The 26509-nt window shown below is 36.7% G+C and overlaps 1 protein-coding gene across 3 annotated transcripts in view; it reads left to right on the forward strand.

The window, feature by feature from the left end:
- Sbf2 (SET binding factor 2) overlaps positions 1–26509 on the forward strand; it is a 411329-nt gene that overhangs the window by 108519 nt on the left and 276301 nt on the right. The window lies entirely within an intron of this gene.

Genomic DNA, 26509 nt, shown 5'->3' on the forward strand with positions numbered 1-26509 from the left:
TTGGGTTTAGCATTGCTTTCCTTTCTCTGATACCAGTTATTCCCAAACCAGTCAGGTTCTACCACCTTTCTCCTAAAGCTCAAGTGAAGTTTCATTCTTTGCAAAATTCATTCTCTACCATAGCATCAAAGATTGTCATTACTGAGGTCCAAGTTCTCCTTCTCAGAAATGCCAACTTATACTATCTGAACAGTCTGTTTTCCTCTATGGAGAACTGGTTTGTTTTTCTCCCCAGAATGTATTACAGATTTTTCTGACTTCTGTTTCCTATGACACAACTCCTTTATCTTGTCATTTCTTTGTGTCCCTTTCAGGAAGAACAAATAAACAAACAAAAACACATTGGCCAATTCTCCTATCTGTGGAACTGTTTTTCATTCCCTCCCTTAGATTCTGCTTAACTGTTCATTATTTATATTTCTTCTTTTTGGCTTTGGTGTCATTTTCATCACTGTATATTTTTCTGTTAAATCATTTTATTACATATTAGACACTTTCTTCATTTCTCTGTTGTGAGAAATTAGGGTAATATATTTTCTAATTTGTAAATTTAACATCTATAATCCAGCAATACAGTGTGTGAATAAAGCAAGTGGTTCTGAAATGATGAAGATTTTAATTTTTATTTTAATTTTTCATATTTTATGTTACATATTCACACACACATGCCCCCCCCCCCCACACACACACAGTAAGAGCCACAGCATGCATGTAGAAATTAGAACAACTTGTAGAAATTGGTTTATTTCCTTCTACTATGTGGGTCTCAGAGGTTGAACTCAGGACATCAGGCCTGGTGGCACAATGCCTTTACCCATAGAGCCTTCTCACTGCCCCTTAAGTTATTCTTTAGATTAGAATACATTTAGGATTACAGATTGTTACAGCATTATGGATCAGTCTTACAAGTAGAATAGAACACCTAGCTCAGATTTTACTAAATTTGAAGAGTCAATCAAGGACTGAATTTGACCTGGCTATAAAAAATGAACTGTGGAAAGTTGTTTGAGTAATTTTTTCAAGTTATGTGCTCTTCATGAAGATGATATGCAATAGTCAACTTAGTATTCCTTAGTTGAAATAAAATTCTGATCAGAAAGCATGCACATAGTGACAATAATGCACTTCACTTTGAAAAGGAGTCCAGAGTTTCTCTAAAGTTAGAAGTTCCTTCTGTGATACACATAACTGTCTTGCCCATGATTTTATTTTTAAAAGTTCAGTTTAAATTAAGAAACAGTAAACAAATATCTATGAACATATTTTATTTAAACAACCTAAAAACTCCTCATTATAGCAACGTTATGTACATGTACTACATATATGCTTTTTGATGAAAACATGAAAGGTATTTATAATTCTGTGTTATCTCTGCTTTGCCCACTTTGTTGATTAGCAGCTCTCTGTTGTGTGTTGTGTGTAACACCTTACTGTTTGAAAAGATATTTTGGGGTGTGGTATTCCTTTGATTTTTTTGTTTTGTTTTGTTTTGTTTTTTGAGATAAGGTATCTCTGTGTAGTCCTGGCTGCCTTATAACTTGCTTTGTAGACCAGGCTGGCCTTGAGCTTACAGAGATCTGCCTGCCTCTGCCTCCTGAGTGTTGGAATTAAAGGCATGCGCCACTATGCCCAGCTCCTTTACTTACATTAACCTTTCAAGAAAGGGAATTCTAGTCAAAGATATCAATGAATATATGGAATCTAGTGGTCTTTCTACTTAATCAACAGAAAAGGAGGATCCAAAGAAGGGGTGATTAAGTGAGCAGAGAAGTTGAGGGGTGTTTATATATGCTGAGTCCTTGTACAACCAGTTTACTTGGGTCATATTACAGACATTTAGAGCAGGTACTGGTGTCTTCAGATTCCTTTGGGTCCTTGAAAGTTAGGACAAAGTATTTAAGAATGTAAGGTTGGTAAATGTGTTTTCCTCTAAGGGAAATAAATGTCACCCTTTTGCATGAAGGGTTGGGAGGAACCCTTTAGTTATGTAGGAGTCTTCCAAGAAATGCTGACTGGTGTTTCTGTAATGATTTCACCCCAATTCCAGGAGATTTAGGTCATGTGTGATGTGATCATTAAGTAATTATTCTAGCTTTGCCTTTGCCCTTACTTGGCCATATAACCTCCCATTTCATGCCTGTTCTTGTTTCTATTTGGCAGTTGACCTTTTCACACAGACTTGCACGCGCAGGGGTGGGGGTGTTCCCCAAAACCCACACACAACAGCAAAATGCCTTCATCTAATGTTTGCCCATACTTTAGGAAAGCCTTTTAAAGACTTCTTTGAAGTGCTTAAGTTTGAGTTGTTTTACTCAGGTGCATAGCAGGGCATCTATTTTAAGGAAGAGCTAAAACATATGATCATTTGTTTCTAAGTGGTGCATTTCCAGCTGAATGTCTCAGGAACTAACATTTTTCCCATTCAGTAAAATAGATTGAAAGATTAATGTAAAGAAAATATATTGAAAGTTAATATAAATATTTTAAAATATAAAGAACATATATTAAAAGGTAAATATAAAAATTAATATATTTAAGACAAATTCTTTGAAACATTTAAAAATATTTCAGTCAAAGTTAAATGTTAAATTTTTGTTTATATACATTTCTTCCATTAGATTTCCCTCCCTATAGAAATAATTATTTTAGTGGGATTGAACCCAGGACCTTCCTGCTTGTTTCTGAGGCTGGGTCTCACTGTATTACTGAAGCTAGTCTCAAGTTCAGTTCTCAAGTGTTAAGCTTTCTGAGTGCTGGGACCACAGGTATGTAAATCTGAGGTTTATTTTGAGTTACAGTTTTGAGGCTGAAAAGTTCAAGTTTGGTTTGCCATGGCTAGTGAGGAGTTTGGACTGCATCATAGCCTAGGAGGTGGCAGGACACCTGTATAAGTAGTCACCAGTACACATAGACGAGGCTACACACATGAGGTGTCTTCACTGTTTAGCCAGATCTCAGAAAAACAAATCTCCTGAGAGGCAACATACTTCTTTGATACATTCTTTCTAGGATTGAATCCTTCCCAGTGACCTAATAGCCACCCACTAGGCCCACTTCCTTGCAATAGTGCTGTATTGGAGACCAGACTTCCAACACAAGATTCTGTGGGAGACAAACCCATCAAACCTTAACAGCTCTATCTTCTGTTAGATGGAGCTGTCCTACTTGCTTTAGAAAATGGAATATAGGTAAAAATGATGAACATAACCTCTAGAACCACCTCTGAAACCTCTTTCAAACTTTTTATGCTCTCTTCAGTTATTGATTGTCCATGCACAAAATAATTAGTAGGGGAGGTGTTGAGGCCTTAAGATAGGAACTTCAAGAATCATTTAATAGAAGGTCATCTCTCCTTTCTGAAATGGATCATGAGATTATAAAAAAAAATTGTTATGTAAGCTACAGAAACTTTTGGATTGTTATAGCAGAGAGGGTTAGTTACCCTAGTTAATACAAAAATTGATAGTACTGTAATGAGTGTTACTGTGTCTTAGGAACTCTTTTGCTGTGAAGAGACACCATGACCATGACAACTCTTATAAAAGGAAAGCATTTAATTGGGTGGTGTACAGTTTAAAGGCTCAGTCTATTATCATCATAGTAGGACATGGTAGTATGCAGGCAGACATGGTGCTGGTGAAGTAGCTGAGAGTTCTACATCTTGCAAAGGCAACAGGAAGTGAACTGAGACACTAGGTGTGACATGAGCATATATGAGACCTCAAAGTCCACCTCCACAGTGACACACTGTTGTTGGTTGTTTTTATTCTTTACTTTTTGGGAGGTACCACTCAGTTCCCAAATAAATGTACATAGAGTCTTATCCTTTCTTATGAATGATCGATCGGCCTTAGCTTGGTTTGTTTCTAGCTAGCTTTACTTAACTAATTATCCCATCTACCTTGTGCCTCTGTGCTCTTACTTTTCTCTGCTGTATATCTTACTTTCAGTCTTTTTCTGTGGTTGACTGTAGCTTGGTGGCTGGCCCCTTGCCTCCTCCTCACCCTGTTCTTGCTCCTCCTCTTTTTTCTCTTTTTCTCCTTCTGTTATTTCTCTCTGCCTGCCAGCCCTATCTATCCTTTCTCCTGACTTGCTATTGGCCATTCACCTCTTTATTAGACCAGTCAGGTATTTTAGACAGGCAAAATAACAAAGCTTCACAGAGTTAAACAAATCCAACATAAAAGAATGCAGCACATCTTGCATCATTAAAAAATGTTCTGCAGCCTAAACAAATGTAACACATCTTAAAATAATATTCCACGACAACACCCCTCTTCCAAAAGTCCACACCTATTCCAACAAAGCCACAGCTCTTAATAGTGCCACTCCCTTTGGGGGCCGTTTTTCTCTCAAACCACCACATACTATAATAAGATCCTAAAATAATGTATGACTTGGCTTAAGGGTGGGCAACCACAGCACACATATCAGATACATGCTATATGATGAACATTTGCTAAAACTCATATTCTTTGTTTGCTTGGTTTTTTTTTTTTCCTGAGACAGGATTTCTCTGTGTAGCTTTGGAGCCTGTCCTAGAACTCGCTCTATAGACCAAGCTGACCTTGAGCTCACAAAGATCCACCTGCCACTACCTCCCAAGTGCTGGGATTAAAGGCATGTGCCATCACTGCCTGGCCACATTTGTAGAAATTTGACGACCTTATTAGATTTTTCTGAACCTCAAGCTTTAGAAACAGAAGTAGTATTATGTGGTGATTGCAACTTTACCAAATGTAGTCAAGAAAGATACAGGTTATGATGGAGTTACTAGTTCATAGGTATTGAAAAAAAATAGGGTCAGAAATTCAGTGCTTTGCAAAGTTTACAAGAAGCAACTTCTAAATTTCACAAAAGTGAGTTTTAAAAGGTTTTGAGCCATAATAGTCATGATAGTCTTTAATTTTATAAAGCTGTTGTCTTGTGCAGAAATAGTATTTTAAGGCAGCTATAAGATTAAGCAATAATATTTGTTTACCATATTGGTTACTTAGCTCTCTTAGTTAAGCTAAGAGTATTAGCTTAACTAATCATCATTTCAGAGCAGCAGCAGCAGCAACAGTAACCAATGCTGCTTTTCTTGTTGCTTTATGTGGGTTATATCACAGGGAGTCAGAAGATCTCTGTTGTACTTTTCTTTGACCTCCTTTTTATTTTTTATTTTTATGGGCCAAAATCAACATACTTTATTGACATTGACAACACCTAATTAAAGACAGAAAAATGGTATCCCAATACAATTAGTATTTTATGGGTCAATAATATGTAAAATTTGGAGATGCTTTACAAACCTTCTGATTTTTGACAGAATATTTATCTTTAGGTATATATTCAGTATGTATTTTTTCCTTTTTATATACTTTATGAAGGCAGCCTGAGTCTCTAGTAATCTCTAAGCATACTTGTATCAGTTACATATTCTGTCACTATATTGTTAGGAAATACCTTTTGTAGACCATTGTTCTTCAGGAGATATTGCTTATGAATATCTAAATGTAAATTCTGAGCATGAACCTTCTTGATACTTTCACTATTATATTGGTTGATTATACTCAGCCTACAAGTTTAATATGTATTGTTTTGACAATCTGGTTTACAGCATTATGGTTACTTATTTGTATTTATAAATCACAAGTAATAATATATTTAATGAACAGTGATTTCATATCTGCTATATTAGAATCTACTTTCTTTGAGAAATACCAAAACATAACTTTTGAAATTTGAGTAGATGGAAAGTATTTTGAGTCAATAAAACTAATTTTAAAATGCAAAGATAATCTTAGAATTTGTAATTTCTGTGTTATACAAGAGACTTTCTACATTGTTCCTTATTTTTTAATTGTGGGAGTAGGCTTTGCGTTTGTTTTACATTGTAGGAGGTTTTCACTGCATAATTCCTTTAAATACGAAAAAAGCCAAAACTAAATTCTCTCACATTTCTAGCAGATATGGAAATTGATTTGTGTATAAATCTCAGGTGTGCAGTGAATAATTAACTTTTTCACTGTTTCATGTTTTTAAAATTGCTTATCTAGATTCAGTCTTTTTACCAAGAGAAATTTCAGAAATAGTATTGTTTATATATGTGACATATGTATAAACAATGATTTCTGTATTTGCTTCTCCAAACTTCACTATTAGCAGTGAAAGAAGTTGAGGCTGAAATCTTGAAGAACTCATGCTTCTAAGGGCAGGTTCAGAGTTGGCAAAGTTTAAGAACTAAAAAGAATGGGTAGCTCTTCCTAGTTGAGTGTTATAGCTAATGTTTCAAGAAGCGAGATTTGGGCATGGAAACATCATGACATAGTTTCTTTGTGAACGTAAGGTTTGTATAAGGGTCATGGTAACTGTAAGTTTATACTTGAGATGACACGTCTGTCAGGAATCTTGCTCAAGAGATGGATAGGTGTGTCACTTTAATTTCATTTTTTCAATGTGTGTGTTGTGGGGGCACATGTGTGCACATGCCATGTAAAGACCAGAGTGCAATCCTGGATATCATCGTCAGAAATACCATATACCTCATTTGAGACAGGGTGTGTTTTGTCCTGGAGCTCACCAAATAAGCTAAACTGGGCTGGCCAGCAAGACCCAGGGATCCTCCTATTCTCTCTTGTGCTGGATATGTAATTAAGTATACTAAATATATATATTTCAGATGCCATTCATACACTATATATATATTCTACTGACACACATATATACACTTATATATATATATATATATATTTACAATTATAGCCTACTGACTTGTGACAAACGTGCAAGTATTATCAGTGGATAATAATAGCCTTCCTAAGAAGGAGCTAAGATCAAATGGACATCAGTGGACATCCTCTTCCTGAGGCAGGTATTCTCTGGAGTCCAGTGGAGGTATTTGGGCTGCTGGTACACCCAGGTGTAGAGATTGATTTTGTGAGAGAATGAGGTTCATCGTGTTTGATGATATGTTTAGATGATTCCCGCATAAGAAGTTAGCAAGTGTTGAAGGACTCCATGCATCTCTTTGTTAGATAAGATGATGCTCTTGTTACTAAAGCGCCCAATAATAAAACTCCGGAGCAAGCTTTATGATCCTACATCTGCCCCCACCTCTGCTTGCCCCCTAGGCCATGCTACACCACCCTCCCTAGGTCTTCAGCTGAGACCTGATTTCTTACTTTCTCTTTTGCCCTTGCAACATCAAAATATCCCCTAAGAGTTTGGAGGGTTAAACTGAGATACAGCTCTACTGTGGCATACTACTTAGCAGTGAGAAGTAATGTGAACTCTTGATATGCTTAGCTGTAGCACGAATAATAAAAACCCAGAGATAGATTTGAGGTTCAACCTGAAGATTAGAAAAGCAAAACAGCCAACCACTAGAGAGACCTTTTACCTCTACCAAATCTTCAGACCGAAAGGGTGAGATTCTGTCTCCACAAATCCTCTAACTCCACACTCCACTGAGTTCCTGTCTCTTTCCCTTTATCTTCCTCTCTCCGCCCAGCAATATTGCCCTTGTCTCATCCTCCATAGTGCTGGGATTAAAGGCATGGGATCCCAAGTGCTAGAATCACCTTTGTGTGAGCTCTGTTTATCTTTTAGACAAATCATTCTTGTGTAGCCCAGGGTGGCCTTGAACTGACAGAGATCCAACTGCCTCTGTCTCCCAAATCCTGGGATTAAAGGTGTGCGCCACCACTCCCTGGTTTGTAAGGCTGACTAGTATGGCTGCTTTGCTCTCTGATCTTCAGGCGAGCTTTATTTACTAAAACAAATAATATACCACTATACTCAGCAATATGTATTGATCTTAGAGGGCATTTTTAAAATCTCAAAGGAACATTCTGTATGCATCCATTTATAAAGCTTTTCAAAATAATATAGAAGTAGTTGCTAGGGAATTGTGTTAATGTGGAGGTGGTTAGATGAAACCATAAATGTGTAGCGCATGGCAGAGCTACAGGATTAATGAAAGAGTTACATTTTTTTAATTGGTCGTGATCATTAAACAAATATATGTAAGCAATAAAATGACATTCAGGTATATGCACACATTATGTTAGTATCCTTTTTCTGATTATGATATTATACAATAGGTAAAGATTAATCCCTGGGGAGAACTGAGTAAAGAATACAGACTATCTCGTTGTACTATATTTGTTAGCATAATAAGATTATGTAGTTATTTCAAAATATCATTTTACCAGAATTATATTGAAATTTAACTATATCAATTTTTATCTAGCTCCTGCCCTGTAGTATAATTGATTAAAGAAACTATCAGTGGGTTAAAAGATAGCAGGCATGGTTACTGTTCATAAGGTAATTTTTTAAAAAGCTATTCTGTTATATTTCCCAGAAAATTAGAAACTAAATAACTTTTTTATCTGGGTACAAGTCCTTTTGGAAGAAAAATGATTTCCAATTAGTTACTCATCAGGAAAATTAAGGAGGATCAAATTAGATTTTGAGCTCCTGTTTTACTCATAATTTAATTTCTTAGTTTTCTACAATATTTAAGTATACTGAGTGACTGTGGTTAATTAAAAGTTGTTGGGTCTTTGGGTGAAAGGAGAGAAAAGGAAATAACCACCTTTTTTTTTTTATCAAGACTTCTAAGAAAATTGTAGCAAAGGAGCAGGACAAAATATTTCATAGTAAGCAAGACTAACATGTAACCAATTTGTTTGGATACTATCTGCTTGTTCAGGTAGTGAGGAATTCCTGTTTTCATGGCTAAATTAAATAAACTAGGTAAGAAAATAAGGAGGAAGAAAAACACTTATTCGCATGAAATGATTAGCAACTGTAGTTTGAAAAATAACATTTATTTCCTCTGCCTGTTAAACTGATGAAATGTTTTTAATTTTCTAAGGTCACTATCTCAGTGAGCATTTTTTTCCTGCAGACTGATTTTATAAATAAAACTTTCTTGTTAACATGATAAGATCTGTAGTCATTTCTGTTTTTTATTAAAATTAAAATGGGCAAAAACTATTCTCATTTTCATTCTAAAATCAGTTTGTTTATGAGTTTGACTTTAAAGCTGCAGTTGCATCTCATGCACAGGTGTTAAAGTTTTTAGTCTTAGCATGTGCTCCCGGGTTTGGAATGTAGTATGGAATTGGCAGGTTTTGAAGCAGATCCATATTCTGTGGTAACCTTTGTGAAAAAGTTCAGTTTTTGTTTTCCATGTTCTGATTTTTAATGAGAGGAGGGATCCTTTGTTTGTTGTAAACATCTGTGCCAGTTTTTTTTTAACATTAACTGTATTATTAATTTATTGAGTGTGTCTTTGAATGCCAGATTTGTGCACAGTTTCTTCCACATTCAGTGGTTTGTCCCTTTTGTGTGGCCATAGAAAGGCCAAATAGACATAGTCCCTGTATTCTTGGTAGGACTGTTCTATATGAAGTTATCTGGAAAACTGGTAAACAAGCAAGTGATATTTAATCATGTTATTTTAGGATATTTTGTACCAGTATACTATATAGTTATCAAAATTGAAAATTTCATTTGCTATTTAACTTACTAGAAATTTGCTTAGCATTATTTATACTAAATAGTTCTAGGTATCTCTAATAGTAATACCTACAACTGTAGTGTTTTTATTCTCTTTTGCAAGTTGAGACAGCGAGGTTCATATACTTATTCATACTTTTTGGCAGTAGAATTGTTTTTTGTTTGTTTATTTCTGTCCTGAGTTAGTGATTGTGGAGCTCAAGCTCTTGGCCATTTCGTGTTCTCTACATAGCACTGTACTGTTTCCTTCAGGGATAAAAAGAAACATAACATAAATTACTGTCTCTTAAGGTCAGTGAGTAAAGACTGAATATTTTACTGTTTAATGATGGTAATATTACAATTCCAAAATTTAGTCAAATGATATACTGGTATTGAAAAGCTGGTTGAACAGCGAGTTGAGATAGAATTCTTATGTATCCCTTATCCGTGGCCAAAATTTTAAAACAAAATATAAATTATTAGAATGAAATATAGAAAGAGGTAAAAACCTGAACAAATAATAAGGATGCAGAGTTTAAAAAACTGTCAAGCAAGTGGTCAAGGGCAGCCTCTCCTTGTGGGTAGAATCAACTCCCCGATGTCTATGATGCAGTGAGAAAGTCACCTATTGCTATTGTCCTTCTGCAAACCTATAATGCCAGTCTAGACACATCAAGCAGATCCGAATTTTGAGAGATTCTATGATATTTCTAACCAGAACTTTGAAAAACTGTCCAGTTAATGGAAAACAATAAATATTGAGACGCTGTCATAGTGTACACTAAACAGTGTGGTATTTTGGAATAAAAAAAAGATGTTAGTGAGTAAACTGAGGAAATATGGGTAAAATCTGTAGCTTAATAATGTCATAACCAGTGCTGATGCACTGATCTAGATACATGTACCAGAATATATGAAATAAAAACAAATGAGGGGAAACTGGATGAAGTATATTCTGAAACACTGTCCTATGTGTGCAGCATTTCTGTTAAGTCTGCAATTATTCTGAGATTTAAAAGGTTTATTTAAATAATTAAGGAAAAATTTGTTGGTGCTCCATTTCATAGAAGGACAGCAGGGCTCTGTAGGCTGTATATCTTTCTGCAGTGGCTCACAATAAGCTATCCAACATTTTTTGTTAAAACTCTTTCAAAATACTGAAAATATAGAAAACAGCCCAGTTTATTTTGTGATGGTAGTGTTACTATAGTATAGAAAACCTAGTAAAGATAGCAGATAGATTTAAAATAACCTTTATAAAATACCAGAAAATGGAATCTATTAATGAGTTTTTAAAACAATGAGTTCTACATTGTTTTTATTTCTAGATGTATAGCAGGTTTCAATTAAGATGTCTATCACTGTGGTATGGTGTTGTATGACTGTATCCCAATGCTTATTAGGTGAAATCAGGAGGATCAGGAGTTCTTTGCAAGTGAGCTCAAGACTTTATGTAGTTCTTATTGTGTAGTTATAGTTATGTACAATTGAAAAACAAAATCACATATGTAAAATATTCATATAATGATTTAAGAAAACTTAAAAGATTATAGAAAATATATATTTTCTTTACATTTATGATAAGAGATGAATTCTCTCTGTTAATAAGAGAGCCCCAAAGGTTTGGGGGGGGGATACCCTGTCTATTTACAGATAAAATGCTCCATTGACAAATGATTGTTGTATGTGGAAACATGATTTTTATATAAAATATAGGATAAATGAATCAAAAACTCACTCAATTTTTAATTAGCACAGGAACTAGCAAGATGAAACTCAGCCAGATATCAGAACATTTAGAGGCTAGAGACTTGCTCCATCAGGAATGACATTTTTAAAAGGATACCTTAAAAATAAACTTAATTAGAATACAAATCTGGTTGAGAGTCTATAAACTTAAAAGGTTATATTTTCTTCAGGACAGAGATGTATACATTACATCAAACCTTATAATAATCTAGTCAAAAAAGAAATACTAAATAAGAAAGTGAGGCACACTGAAGGCCCAAAGATGGCTCAGCAGTGAAGAGTTCTTCCTATTGTACTGAACCTAGGATTGTTTCTCTGCATCCATGTGTTGGCTCATAGCCTGATGGAGGAAGGTCATTGGTTAAATAAAAAGAAACTGCTTGGCCCTCATTGGTTAGAAGATAGGTGGGAGGAATAAACAGAACAGAACGCTGGGAGGAAGAGGAAGTGAGCTCAGACTCCACAGCTCTCCTCTCGGGAGCAGACGCCTCAGAGAGATGCCATGCTCCGCTCTCCCGGGCAGACGCACGCGATGAAGCAAGCCGCCAGGTTAGACATGCTGAACCTTTCCCAGTAAGACCGGTGCTCACAGATTATTAGAGATGGGTTGATTGGGATGTGAGAATTAGCCTGTAAGGGCTAGAGCTAAAGGGCCAAGCAGTGTTTAAATGAATACAGTTTGTGTGTTGTTATTTCTGGTGTAAAGCTAGCTGTGCGGGAGCCGGGCAGGACGAAAAGCAGGCCCGCCGCTCCTTAATTACTACAATAGCCCAGCCAACCTTCTGTAATTCTAGTTGCAAGGGAGCCAATACTCTCTTCTCTCTTCCATGGCCATTGCATATAAACTGTTGCACATGTGTACATACAGACACACACATGAACACATGAAAAACTTTCTTAAAAAGGGAAGCAGGACGCAGATAGGTTTACTCTCTTTAAGAAATAAATCCTCTGATGAGTTTGTCAACTTAGTTCCCAAGTATAATGTTGAAAGAATAAAGTATAACTAAATAACTAAATAAACCAATAGGTATCTGTATCTAAATACTCAGGCTTTAATAATGAGATTCTAATTAGTAGCAAGTGTATTTAGTCATGTTTTTATGTTTTTATTTTTTGTTTTTATTGAGCTATATATTTTTCTCCCCTCCCCTCCCATCTTCTTCCGTCCTCTTACCCTCTCCCATGGTTCCCATGCTCTAATATTTACTCAGGAGATCATGTCTTTTTCTATATGCCATGTATCTAGATACATTTATGTCTCTCTTAGGGTCCTCATTGTTGTCTAGGTTCTTTGGGATTGTGAATTGTAGGCCGTTTTTTCTTCGCTTTATGTCTAAATGCCACTTATGAGTGAGTACATTTGTCTTTCTGGGTCAGGGTTATCTCACTAAATATGATGTTGTCTAGATCCATCCATCTGCTCACAAGTTTCAATAAGTCATTGTTTTTTCTGCTGTGTAGTACTCCATTGTGTAAATGTACCAGTTTGCATTCCTACCAGCAATGGAGGAGTATGCCTTTTATCCCACATTCTCTCCAGCATAAGTTATCATCAGTGTTTTAGAGCTTGGCCATTCTTACAAATGTCTCAGAGTTGTTTTGATTTGCATTTCTCTGATGGCTAAATCTTGAACATTTCCTTAAGTGTCTTTCAGCCATTTTAGATTCTTCTGTTGAGAGCTCTGTGTTTAGATCTGTACCCCACTTTTTTATTGGATTATTTGTTCTTTTGATGACCAATTTCTTGAGTTCTTTGTATATTTTGGAGATCTGACCTCTGCCTGGTATGGGATTGGTGAAGATCTTTTCCTATCCTGTAGGCTGTTGTTTTGTCTTGTTGACCATGTCCTTTGCTTTACAGAAGCTTCTCAGTTTCAGGAGGTCCCATTTATTGTTTCTCTCAGTGTCTGTGCTTCTTCGATTATATTTAGGAAGTGATCTCCTTTGCCAGTGCATTCAAGTGTACCTCCTACTTTTTCTTCTCTGAGGTTCAGTGTGGTTGGCTTTATGTTGAGGTCTTTGATCCATTTGGACTTGAGTTTTGTGTATGGCATTAGATGTGGATCTATTTTCATTCTTCTACATGTTGATATCCAGTTATGACAGCACCATTTGTTGAATATGCTTTCTTTTTTCCATTTGATATTTCTTCTTTGTCAAGAGTCAGGTGTTTGTAGGTATGTGGATTGATATCCGGGCCTTCATTCAGTTTGGATCCGTTGGTCCTCCTGTCTGTTCTTATGCCAATACCAGGCTGTTTTCAGTACTGTAGCTCTATAGTCGAGTTTGAAGTCAGGGATTGTGATGCCTTTATTGTACAGGATTGTTTTGGCAATCCTGGGTTTTTGGTTTTGTTTTTTTTTTTCTTTTTTGTTTTCTGTTTTTCGAGACAGGGTTTCTCTGTAGCTTTGGAGCCTTTCCTGGAACTAGCTCTTGTATCCCAGGCTGGTCTTGAACTCACAGGGATCTCTTTGCCTCTGCCTCCTGAGTGCTGGGATTAAAGGTGAGCGCCACCACCGCACAGCTTATCCTGGGTTTTTTACTTTTCCATATGATGGTGAGTATTGTTCTTTCAAGGTCTGTGAAGATTTTTGCTGAGATTTTAATGGGCATTGTATTGAATCTGTAGATTGCTTTTGGTAAGATTGCCTTTTTTACTCTGTTAATTCTACTACCCAGGACCATGGGAGATCTATTTTCTGGTGTCTTCTTCAATTTGTTTCTTCAAAGATTTAAAGTTCTTGTCATACAGGTCTTCCACTTGCTTAGAGTTACTCTGAGGTATTTTATCCTATTAGTGACTGTTGTGAAGGCTGATGTTTCTCTGATTTCGTTCTCAGCCCATTTATTGTCTGTTTAAAGGAGGGCTATTGAATTTTTTTGAGTTAATCTTGTATGTTGCTACATTACTGAAAGTGTTTATGACTTGTAGAAGTTCCTAGGTAGAATTTTTGGCATCGTTTTATAAACTATCATATATCATCAGCCAAGAGTGAGAGTTTGACTTCTTTTCTGATTTGTATCCCCTTGATCTTCGTTTGCTGTCTTATTCCTCTAGTTAGAACCTCAAGGACTATATTAAATAGATATGGAGAGAGTGAACAACCTTGTCTTCTTGCTGATTTCAGTAGGATTGCTGGGAGTTTCCATTTAGTATGATGTTGGCTGTTGACTTGCTATATATTGCCTTTATTATGTTTAGGTTTGTTCCTTGTATCACTGCTCTCTCCAAGACTTTTATCATGAAGGTTTGTTCTATTTTGTCGAAGGCTTTTTCAGCATCTAATGAGATGATCATGTGGTGAAGGCGTAAGTCACAAACAGTGCCACACCAGTTTGGAATTATGATTAATAGGGTGGTATTTATTTAAAGGGGAAAAACCTTACAGATAACTGTCCCAGACAACAGCCCTCTGCTCAATCAGGAAGGAGTCTAGTCGCCGGAAACGGAGCAGGAAGCGAAGAGAGTGAGAAGGGAAGTAGCCGCTTTTTTAAAGGGAGAGAGACCATGCCCCAATGGGCTGGTATCTCAGCGGCTATAGGCTGGAGGAGCAGAAGGACCTCCCGCAACACCTCCCCCTTTTGTTTAAGTAAGAGAGTTCTAAACCTACTATGAAATTATATACAATAAGTACAAATATCCTATTCTAACTAGCTTAGGTCTTGTATAATAAATAACTTGGCCAAGTCATGAGAGAAAAGTAACTACATTTATATAGTCTTCAACCCCATCGAAGATCTGAGAAGGAAAATGATGTTACCTGGGTAATTAGGAAGTTCAGTAAAACAACTTCCAAAACATGTAACAAATCACAGAGACAACTAGCTACCTGGGCAATCACCCAAAGTCACGTTTGCAGCATTGAAGCAACCAACTTTGGCTAAGGCCTAACATAACTGACATACCATTTTCAAAGGCAAGCAACTTTTCAAAACTATCTTACCCTGTCTTGGCAGGATATGACAGTCCTGTTTCATCCACTGATGCACGCTCTGTATCTCTGTCAGTGGTTGAGGTATGGGCATTTCTTTGCCCAAAGGCCAGTTCTGCCAAAAAGAAAGGCTCCAGGTGGAGTGTCTTTGGTGCTCAACATTCTCTCGGGAATAGAGCGGTGTTGCCAGGAGCAATTGTGTCTCACTATCACAAAACTCTGAGTTAGATTAAAGGCCATTTTCTACAGCTCTTTGAAGAGGTTGAAGATTATCTATCTATACTGAGTATAATCTCTATATATCTAAAGAACCTAATTAGTCTAATTATAAATGACAAACTTAGGTGAGTATTAATCTATATAATTCTCAATATTTATCTAATTTAAAGACTAAGACAATAAACAACTGTGTAACAAATGAGGATAATGACCTCCAAATATAAACACTGTACAAATATACATTGCAATATGGTAAATATATATCAATACACAAACATTATATAAGTAACTTAATCAGAGGTAGAAATGTACACTGCAATATGGTAAATATATACAATATATATTTATACATACAATATATGTATAAATTTATTTATACATACAATATATTTATATATATAATATATATTTATATATACAATATATATATATATCAATACAATATATGTCAATACATAAAAAATGTTTTAAACAGAGGTAGAAACATGCATGCATACAATAGTCAATATAATTTAACTTTGCATCAATATACAAGAATCGATACCAATATATTTGTCTAAAAACAGTAACTCACAATTATAAATCTATTATCCCATCATCCCTCTTTTTTTTTATTTTCAAAATGATCCCTGAGCTTATAAAATTCCTCCCCCAACCTCCCAACCCCTAAATGATGTCCCTAAACCCAGGGGCAAACTTTACTGGGAGAGGGGATGTTGTCCTCCAGAATAACTTCCAGCTGTCATGGGGGCGACGTTCTTTCTGGGGGATCCTGTGAAAGTAAAATGATGGTTAAATTTCAAGATCAGTGTCTTTTAAAATTGAAAATAGTCTCTGAGTATTTTGTGGAGGTCTGGCAAGAATGTTGTACAAGATGTGCACCATTTCAGCTAACCAAGTTGGGATCGTCTTGTGCAACTGGTATTCAAAACAGGTCTTGTAGTAGCCCTATCAGTATCATGATATCATATCAACCAGGTAGAGTTGTTGTTGTGGGGCCCCATCTTCTTCCTGGAAACTTCAAATGTCACTTTAGGAAAAACTCATTGTTCATTGTGAAAAACTTAAACATTTATCATATAGACATATATAGACATACATATTCAATGAAAGGCATGATAGATATATTCAATGAAAAGTATGATAGATATGAAGAAAAGCAAAGATGTTTTCTAAACTCATATTTCTTTCTGTCCCATATCATGGCTCTTGACATGAGACAGAAACTCTGGGTTTTTCTCTTACTAACAGGCTTGGAATTGGAGAGGGACTGAGCCAGAGTCCAACTTCAAAACCAGCTCTATAAATTTAGAAATACGGTTTAATATATTTTACTTACACAACCCTTTCAGTTTTCTTGATATTTCCTATTGGGCAGGTATTTTTCCATCTGTCAGTATCCAAACATCCAGGGTCCCTTGAATTTTTCAAAGATGAGTGTTTTCCTGTAGAGATAGGAACAGAACCCTGACCCCATTCTATATGTTTTTCTTACCACTTACCAATGATGTATGAATATCATCATTGTGGATGAGTTGTCATTTCTCCTTTCCAAGAGGTTTCTCCTCTTCAAATCGAAACTTTATTAATTTTGATGGTATCCACAATTTTTCTTCTCCTGTGGAAACAAGAGCAAAACCCCTTCCCCAACGTAGCACATCTCCTGGCTTCCATTGAGAGGTCAGCACATCTTTGAAATAAATTGGTTGATTTAGTTCAGCAGACTTTTCCATTATCCTATGTCTTTCTGCTGCTGTCGCTCCTTTCTCATTAACGTTAAGAAAATTCAAGGTTAATAAAGCATTATGTAATCTATTTCTGAGGGTATTTTCGGTCCCTTTCTGTTTGTTCAGCATATCCTTTATAGTATGATTTGTTCTTTCTATAACTGCCTGACCTGTAGGATTATTTGGTATGCCTGTAATGTGTTTTATTTTATAATAATCAAAAAAGCGTTTCACTTTCTTAGATACATATGCTGAACCATTATCTGTCTTTATTTGTGCAGGTATACCCATGATGGCCATAACTTCCAATAAATGTGTGATAACTGAATCAGCCTTTTCTGAGCTCAGGGCAGTTGCCCATTGAAAACCTGAATACGTGTCTATGGTGTGGTGTACATATTTTAATTTACCAAATTCCATAATGTGGAACACATCCATCTGCCGGATTTCATTTCTCTTAGTACCCTTTGGGTTACTCCCTGCAGGCAACTTTGTTTAATAATCGAAAGAACAAGTAGGGCATCTCTTTATAATGTCCTTAGCTTGTTGCCAAGTAATGGAAAATTCTTTCTTTAGACCTTTACTATTGACATGATGCTTTTTATGAAATTCTGAGGCCTACAACACACTTCCAATTAATAATTGATCAATCTCAGCGTTACCTTGTGCTAGAGGACCAGGCAAACCTGTATGGGACCAGACGTGTGTTATGTACATTGGACAAAGCCTATTCCTGATTATGTCTTGTACCTGGATAAACAATGAAGTCAACTCTATATCATCTGGTATAAATTCACCGGTTTCAATATGCAAGATAACTCTTTCTGCATATCGTGAATCTGTAACTATATTAAGAGGTTCTTTAAAATCCCTTAGCACCATAAGAATGGCATATAATTCTGCCTTCTGGACTGAATTATAAGGGCTTTGTTCCACCTTACTCAATTCATCCGACTTGTAACCTGCTTTCCCTGATTTATTTGCATCAGTATAGAATGTACGGGCTCCCGTTATTGGAGCATCACATACAATTCTAGGAAGAAACCAAGAAGTTCTCTTTATGAGGTTAAGTCTACCACTTTTGGGATAGTTGCTATTAATTTCTCCCAAAAAATTAGCATAAGCTCTTTGCCATGGTTCATTGTCTTCCCATAACTTTTTTATTTCTTCAGTAGTAAAAGGCACTATAATTTCTGCTGGGTTTGTACCTGCTAGTTGACGAAGTCTCGGCTTACCTTTTATAATTAATTCAGAGACTTTTTTGACATAAGTTTTTAATTTTTTACTTGATTTATTAGGTATAAATATCCACTCTAAAATAATATCTTCCCTCTGCATTAGAATCCCTGTAGGAGAAATTCTGGAAGGCAGTATGACTAGGATGCAGCTAAGATTTGGGTTCACCCTATCCACATGTGCCTCCTGTAATTTTTCCTCAATCATTGTCAGTTCCTTTTCTGCTTCAGCTGTCAGTTTTCTTGGATTATTCAAATCTTTATCACCATCTAAGGGTTTTTTTAAATGAACCATTAGATCAGTTGTTATCCCAACAGCTGGTCGTAGACTGGAAATGTCTCCTAACAATCTTTGGAAGTCATTAAGAGTCTTTAACCCGTCTCTCCTAATTTGTGCCTTTTGCGTTTTAATTTTCTCTAACCCTATTCTGTAACCTAGATAATTAATAGAATTTCCTCTTTGAATCTTTTCAGGGGCAATTTGTAATCCCCACCTAGGCAAGACTTTCTTTACTTCTTCAAAAATCCTTTCTAAAGTATCTTTATTTGGATCAGATAACAAGATGTCATCCATGTAATGATAAATTATGGACTTGGGGAATTGTTTACGAATTATTTCCAATGGCTTACTTACAAAATATTGGCACAATGTAGGACTATTGAGCATACCCTGTGGGAGGATAGTCCATTGATATCTCCTATTAGGCTGAGAATTACTATAAGTAGGCACTGTGAAGGCAAGTTTTTCTCTATCCTTTTCTTGTAACGGTATAGTGAAAAAACAATCTTTCAAATCAATACCTATAAGAGGCCATCCTTTTGGTAACAGAGAAGGTAAAGGAATTCCAGATTGTAGTGGGCCCATAGGTTGAATTACCTTGTTGACAGCTCTTAATTCTGTCACCATTCTCCATTTACCAGATTTCTTTTTTACAACAAACACAGGAGAATTCCAAGGACTGGTTGATTCTTCAATATGGTGAGCATCTAGTTGCTCTTGCACCAGCTGTTCCAATGCCTGTAATTTATCTTCAGCTAGAGGCCACTGTTTGATCCATATTGGCTTCTCAGTTAGCCATTTTAAAGGTAGGGCTGTTGGTACCTCTAAATGTTTGGTATTTGCTGTATGTTCTTGTACAGCCTGAATGGCTGGTGACCTTTTTCCATAATACCTCATCATATCCTTCCCAGAATTATGAGTTCCTGGAAATACAGGAATGTTAATCTGGGTATTCCATTGCTGTAGCAGGTCATGGCCCCATAAATTTATTGCAATATTGGCTATATATGGCCTTAGTCTTCCTATTTGCCCTTCGGGCCCTATGCATTCAACCCATCTTGTGCTTTGTTTTACACAAGATAGGGTTCCAATTCCCAGAAACTGAACATCTACCTCTTGAAGAGGCCAATTCGGATGCCAAGGTTTTGGAGTAATGATACTTAACATCCACACCTGTGTCTAATAAGCCTTCAATAAAATTGCCATTTATACAGACTCTTAGCTTTGGTCTTTGATCGTTAATAGAAGTCTGCCAAAATATACGTTTACTCTGTCCTACTGGGTTTTTTTTTGACTCATCCTCCATGATTAATTCATCATTTAGACCAGTATTACTTTTTACAGCAGAAATTGGAGCTTTTAATTTTCTTGGTGAGGCACGTTCTCCACTGTGACTGGGAATGACTGGGCCACTGTTGGCTTGGGGGCCTGCGAGAGGCCCCTCAAGGAGGTTCCCGACGGTATCGGGTTGCCTTGTCTGTCTGTTGTTGACCTGCATTCGTTGGACCAATGTCAGCCTTTACTGCATCTCCTACATATACCTGAAGGCCGAGGTCTCCTATTTTTGTCATTCCCAGAGGAGATATTATTCCTAGAAATTCTTTGCCTGCAATCCCTTTTCAGATGTCCTAATTTACCACAATTAAAACACCTGGCAGTTTGATGTCTCCTCATTGCTGTGGAAATCGCTTCTCCTACCCAATATTCATCATTATAGCTAAAAGTCTCAACATTCATCGTATGCTGAATCGATTCATCCATAGGTGCTGATCTAGACTTTAAAGGCCCAATTATCTTTTTGCATTCTATGTTTGCATTCTCAAAAGCTAGAGATTCAAGAAGTATTCGCCTAGCTTCTGGGTCTGTTACCCCTATGTCTAGAGCCTTAATTAATCTTTGCAAAAAGTCAATAAAGGGTTCTCTCTGTCCCTACCTAATTCTGGTATATGATTCAACCCTTTTTTTGGATCTTGTATCCTATTCCAAGCATTTAAAGCTGCTTGGTGACATAGACACAGTACTTCATCGTCATAAAGAGCTTGGACTTGTGGATCAGCATATTCTTCTGCACCAAGAATTTGATCTTGGGAAACCTCGACACCTTTTGCTCTTCCTTGCTGTTCCATATGTTTGGATTCTTCTCTGAAATAAATTCCAAACCTCAAGGAAGGTCCATTATCTAAAACTGCAGACACTAACTGATGGAAATCATGGGGAGTAGCTCTAGCATTAGAAGCCCAAGTCCTTATCATTTCCTTTACATATGCAGAGTGCAAGCCAAAATTAACAATAGCTTGCTTAATTTCTTTTAGATCATTCATTGCTATTGGCATCCATCTAGCTTCTCTGACTCCCTTTGAGCCTTTAGAAGTTGACGCTTTGTCAGAATTAAGTATAGGGTATGCTTCTAAAATCCTCGGTAAGCCAGTTCTAATAGCTGGTGTTGGCATTGTATCCTTTCCTTGTGCCTTCTTACTCTGTTTACCAGCTCCAATAATTTCTTCAATCATTTCAAGTCTTTTTATTATTGTCTCTTTTGAATCCTGAATCTCCTGACCTGCATGAGTTTCTAGTAAAGATTGTATGGTTCTTAGGAGTGCCATATTCTTCCTAAATGATAGAATATGCAGAATAATACTGAAACCTAGTAACCAGTAAATTAAGTTATCCCCATAGTCATATAAACCTTGCTTGATATAAGCCATTGTATTGTCACCAGAACAGTAAAATTTGTGTTGGAAACGCAAACTGCCATATTACCTATTATCCAGCAGGTGGCACTGTTGCCAAGTCGTGACAAAAACGGGGTCCTGTTTCAGTGTCCGCCTAGTATTTGTTAAAAACTGGGAAATGCAAGTTGCTCAACAAAGTAAATGTAATTAAATCAATTCCGTACACGGAACCACAAACCCAGAATCCAGGGGTAGAGAAGAGTAACCCGGAAGCCGTGTATGCCTCCACGTGACAGAGTCACCCTGAGTGGTTGCAGCTTTCAGCAACCAGCAACCGCGTGGTCTGGTTCGGGCCACTTAAGAGCTGTACTTGCAAGGGATATTTAAAAACGACTCAGAAAAGAGCAAACCACGCAAGCAGAGACTACGTGGGCCTGTGGAGTTTAAATCCACGTAGGGAGGCAGACGATAGGGTGCGTGGGGACTTGAAGTCAATCTGAGGTGTCTAAAGGGAAAGTATAAAGAACTGCAGCAAGAAAAGCCACTGCATGATAATTTATATTAAACTGCTGGCTCCACACACAAGGCACAGGCCGCAGCTGAGGAAGGGAGGGGCTTGTGCCAAGCCGAACTTGCTGCCGGCAGCCGAGCAGGGGAAGGAGAGGTCCTAAAACCAAACGTTGGGTGCCAGGTGAAGGCATAAGTCACAAACAATGCCACACCAGTTTGGAATTATGATTAATAGGGTGGTATTTATTTAAAGGGGAAAAAACTTACAGATAACCGTCCCAGACAACAGCCCTCTGCTCAATCAGGAAGGAGTCTAGTCGCCGGAAACGGAGCAGGAAGTGAAGAGAGCGAGAAGGGAAGTAGCCGCTTTTTTAAAGGGAGAGAGACCATGCCCCAATGGGCTGGTATGTCAGCGGCTATAGGCTGGAGGAGTGGAAGGACCTCCTGCAACAATGTGGTCCTTTTTTTAAAAAATTTGTTTATATGGTGGATTACATTGACAAATTTTTCATATGTTGAACCATCCCTGCATCTCTGGGATAAAGTCGAACTTGATCACGGTGGATGATTTTTCTGATCTGTTCTTGAATTCAGTTTGCCAGTATTTTATTGAGTATTTTTGCATCAATATTCATAAGTGTGATTGGTCTGTAATTCTCTTTCTTATGTGGTTTGGGCATTAGGGTAGCTTCATAAAAAGAGTTTGGCAATGTTCCTTCTGTTTCTATTGTATGGAACAATTTGAGGAGTATAGGTATTAGTTCTTCAAAAATCTTACAGAATTCTGAGCTGAAACAATCTGACCTTGGACTTTTTTTGATTGGGAGACTTTTGTTGACTGTTTAATTTGCTTATCTAGTCTTGATTTAATTTTCGTAAGTGATATTTATCCAGAAAGTTGTCCATTTCCTTTAAGTTTTCCAATTTTGTGGAGTACACGTTTTTGAAATATGACATAATGATTCTCTGATTTTCCTCGGTGTCTGTTCTTATGTCCCCCTTTTCATTTCTGGTTTTTTTTAACTTGGTTGTTCCCTCTCTGAGTTTTGGTTAGTTTGGATAAATGTTTGTCTGTTTGTTGATTTCCTTGAAGAACCAGCTCTTTGTCTCATTGATTGTTTGTATTATTTTCTTTGTTTCTATTTTGTTGATTTCAGCTCTCAGTTTGATTATTTCCTGCTGTCTAGTTCTCTTGGGTGAGTTTGCTTCTTTATGTTCTAGAGTTTTCAAATGTTCCGTTAAATCGCTGGTGTGGGATATTTCCAGCTTCTTTATGTAGGCATTTAGTGCTATGAACTTTCCTTTTAACATTGCTTTCATTGTGTCCCATAAATTTGGATATGTTGTGTGGTCATTTTCTCTAAATTTAGGAAGTCTTTAATTTCTTCCTTTATTTCTTCCTTGACCCATTGATGATTCAGGTGAGCATGGTTTCATTTCAATGTGTTTGTGGGCTTTCTGGAATTAGTATTGCTGTTGAATTCTAATTTTAAGGCATGGTGATCTGATATACATGGGATGTTGTTCCAGGTTTGGTGCTTTTTTTTTTTTTTGTATCTGTTGTGTTGATCTGTTGAGATTTGCTTTGTTACCTAGTATGTGATCAGTTTTTGAGAAGGTTCCATAAGGTGCTGAGAAGAAGGTATATTCTTTTATGTTTGGATGGAATGTTCTACAGATGCCTGCTAAGTCCATTTGAGTCATAATATCTGTTAGTTCCCTTTTTTCTTTGTTAATTTTCTGTCAGTCAAACCTGTCCAGTGGTGAGAATGGGGCGTTGAAGTCTCCCACTACTAGTGTGTAGGGTTTAATGTCTGATTTAAGCTTTAGAAGTGTTTCTTTTACATATGAGGTTGCCCTTGTATTTGGGGCACAGATGTTCAGTACTGAGATTTCCTCTTGATGGATTTTTCCTATGACTAATATGAAATGACCTTTTTTGTGTCTTTTGATTGATTTTAGTTTGAAGTCTATTTTGTTAAATATTAGGATAGCTTCACTTGTTGTTTCTTAGGTCCGTTAAATCGGAAAATGTTTTCCAACCCTTTGCACTGAGGCGATGTCTGTCTTTGAGGTTGAGGTGTGTTTCTTGTATGCATTAGAAGGATAAATTCTGTTTTCGTATCCAATCTATTAGCCTGTGTCTTTTTATAGGTGAGTTGAGTTCATTTATATTAAGGAAAATTAATGACCAGTGATTACTAGCTCCTGTTATTGTTTTCATTGTTGGTGATATTATTGTGTGTGCTTTTCCCTTCTTTGGGATTTGCTGCTGTGAGATAATCTATTGTCTGTGTTTTTGTGGATGTAGCTAACTTTCTTGGGTTAGAGTTTTCTTTCTAATACTTTGTGTAGGGCTGTGTTTGTGACTAGGAATTGGTTAAATCTTGTCCTGTCATGGAATATCTTGTTTTGTCTGTCTATGGTGTTGAAAGTTTTTCTGGGTATAGTAATCTGGGCTTCCTTCCATGGACTTTTATTGTCTGCATTACGCCTGACTAGAACCTTTTGACTTTTATGGTTTCCATTGAGAAGTCAGATGTTATTCTGTTATGTCTGCCTTTATATGTTACTTGGCCTTTTTTTTCTCTGCAGGTCTTAATATTTTTCCTTTATTCTGTATGTTTAGTGTTTTAATTATTATGTGGTGAGGGGACTTTTTTGATCCAGTTTCATTTGGTATTCTGTAAGCTTTTTGTATCTTCATATGTATATCTTTCTTTAGTTTGGGAAAGTGTTCTTCTATGATTTTGTTTAATATATTTTGTGTGTCTTTTAGCTGGAGTTCTTCTCCTTCTTTACCTTTTATTCTTAGGTTTGGCCTTTTCATGGTGTCCCATATTTCCTGGATATTTTGTGTTAAGCTTTTGTTAGATTTAATGTTTTCTTTGATTGATGAATCTTTTTCTTCTACTGTATCTTCAGCACTGGAGATTCTCTCTTCCATCTCTTGTATTCTGCGATTTATGTTTTTATTTGTGGTTTTTGATTGTTTTATCATAATTTCTGTTTCTATATTTCCCTAGCCTTATGTTTTCTTAATTGTCTCTATTTCAGTTTTCCATCCTTGCATAATTTCTTAATATGTATGATTGCTTTTTCTTGGTTTTCTTTAATGGATTTGTTGATTTCTTCCAATTTTTTGTTTGTCTTTTCCTCCATTTCTTTGAGGTAATTTTTCATTTCCTCTTTAAGGGCCTCAAACATTCTTCTAAAGTTAATGTTTAAGGCATTTTCTTCTGCTTCATCTATATTTGGTTGGTCAAGTCTTGCTGTTGTAGGGTCACTAGGATTTATTGGTGTCTTGTTGCTCTTTGTGGTGTTGAGTTGTTCTTACCTTGTCTGTTCATCTTTTTCTCTGATTGGTGTAGTTGGGGCTGTCTGTGTCACTGGTGATCAATCTTCCAGGTGCTAGTGGATCCAAGATTCAGATATTTGCTTTTCATGGTGCAGTCAGGGCCACGGTTCCAGTCACCATAGAGGTAACTCTGTGTTTCTGGTGGTTGCTTAGTGCTCCTTGGGCTCGCTCTGCAATTCTGGGGGGTCATTCAGGCCTGCTCCTATGGAGGTTGCTTGCTTGGGGCTCCTTTGCTGAGGTTGCTCTCTTGTACCTCCTTCTGTGGGGGTAGCTGCCTCTGATGTTTTTTATAATAGCATGCTACTTAAAACTTTAATAGTCTTTATCCATATGCTCAGATCTTTGAAAAAGAATTAAATGAAATTATTTAGAAAGCTCTTCAAAAATATGTTAATGAGAGAAAGCAAAATGTAAACAGATAAATCCATGCACTCAGGAGGCTGAACAGGCAGATCTGAGTTGGAGGCCAGCCAGGTCTACACAGAGTTCCAGGACAACAGGAGTTACACAATGAGACCCTGTCTCAAAACAAAATGAAAACTCCATGTACACTTTCAGCTAATTTTGAATAATCTAGAAATTTCGGTTTTTTTGTTTTGTTTTTCAAGTAAGGATAGTTTATTATAATTTTTGTGAGTTTTTTTCAGTTGTTTTTTCATTTAACTACAAATTACTTCAGTATTATAACCTCTTGAGTGTTTTCCTACTATGAGATACTCTCAAACTGCCAGGTAGGATGAAGTCCTCCAGTCTTTATTTTTGCTATGATTTGCATCTAGAATATCTCCAGAAGCCCATGTGCTAATACTTTATTCTCTAGAATGGTGATAATGGGAGGTGGTAGAAGCTTTAAGAAGTAGGCTGTGTGTGGGGCCTCTGGTCTCTTTCTCTCTCTCCTTTTTTCTCCCTGACCATGAAATCAGATCTTTGCTCTGCTGTGTACTCTCTGTCATGTGTTATTTGACCATGGAACCAAAAGGAGTGGTTCTAAGCAATCATGGACAAGCTTCTAAACTTGTGAGCAGAAGTAGCCCTTTTCTTTATAGGTTGATGATGTATTTTGTATAATAGCAGAAGATGTCAGACTGAGTAATCTTTTTTTTTTAAAGATTTATTTATTTATTATGTGTACAGCATTCCTTCCATGTGTGCTTGAATGCCAGAAGGGGGCGCTGGGTCTCATTATAGATGGCTGTGAGCCACCATGTGGTTGCTGAGAATTGAACTCAGGACCTCTGGAAGAGCAGTCAGTGCTCTTAACCACTGAGCCATTTCTCCAGCCCCAAGACTGAGTAATCTTAAAGATACAAGTCATTATCATATAATTAC

This window comes from Microtus oregoni, unplaced genomic scaffold (assembly GCF_018167655.1).
Source record: "Microtus oregoni isolate MIOR12 unplaced genomic scaffold, Mior012 000016F_ref0000370, whole genome shotgun sequence".
Taxonomy (NCBI): Eukaryota; Metazoa; Chordata; class Mammalia; order Rodentia; family Cricetidae; genus Microtus; species Microtus oregoni.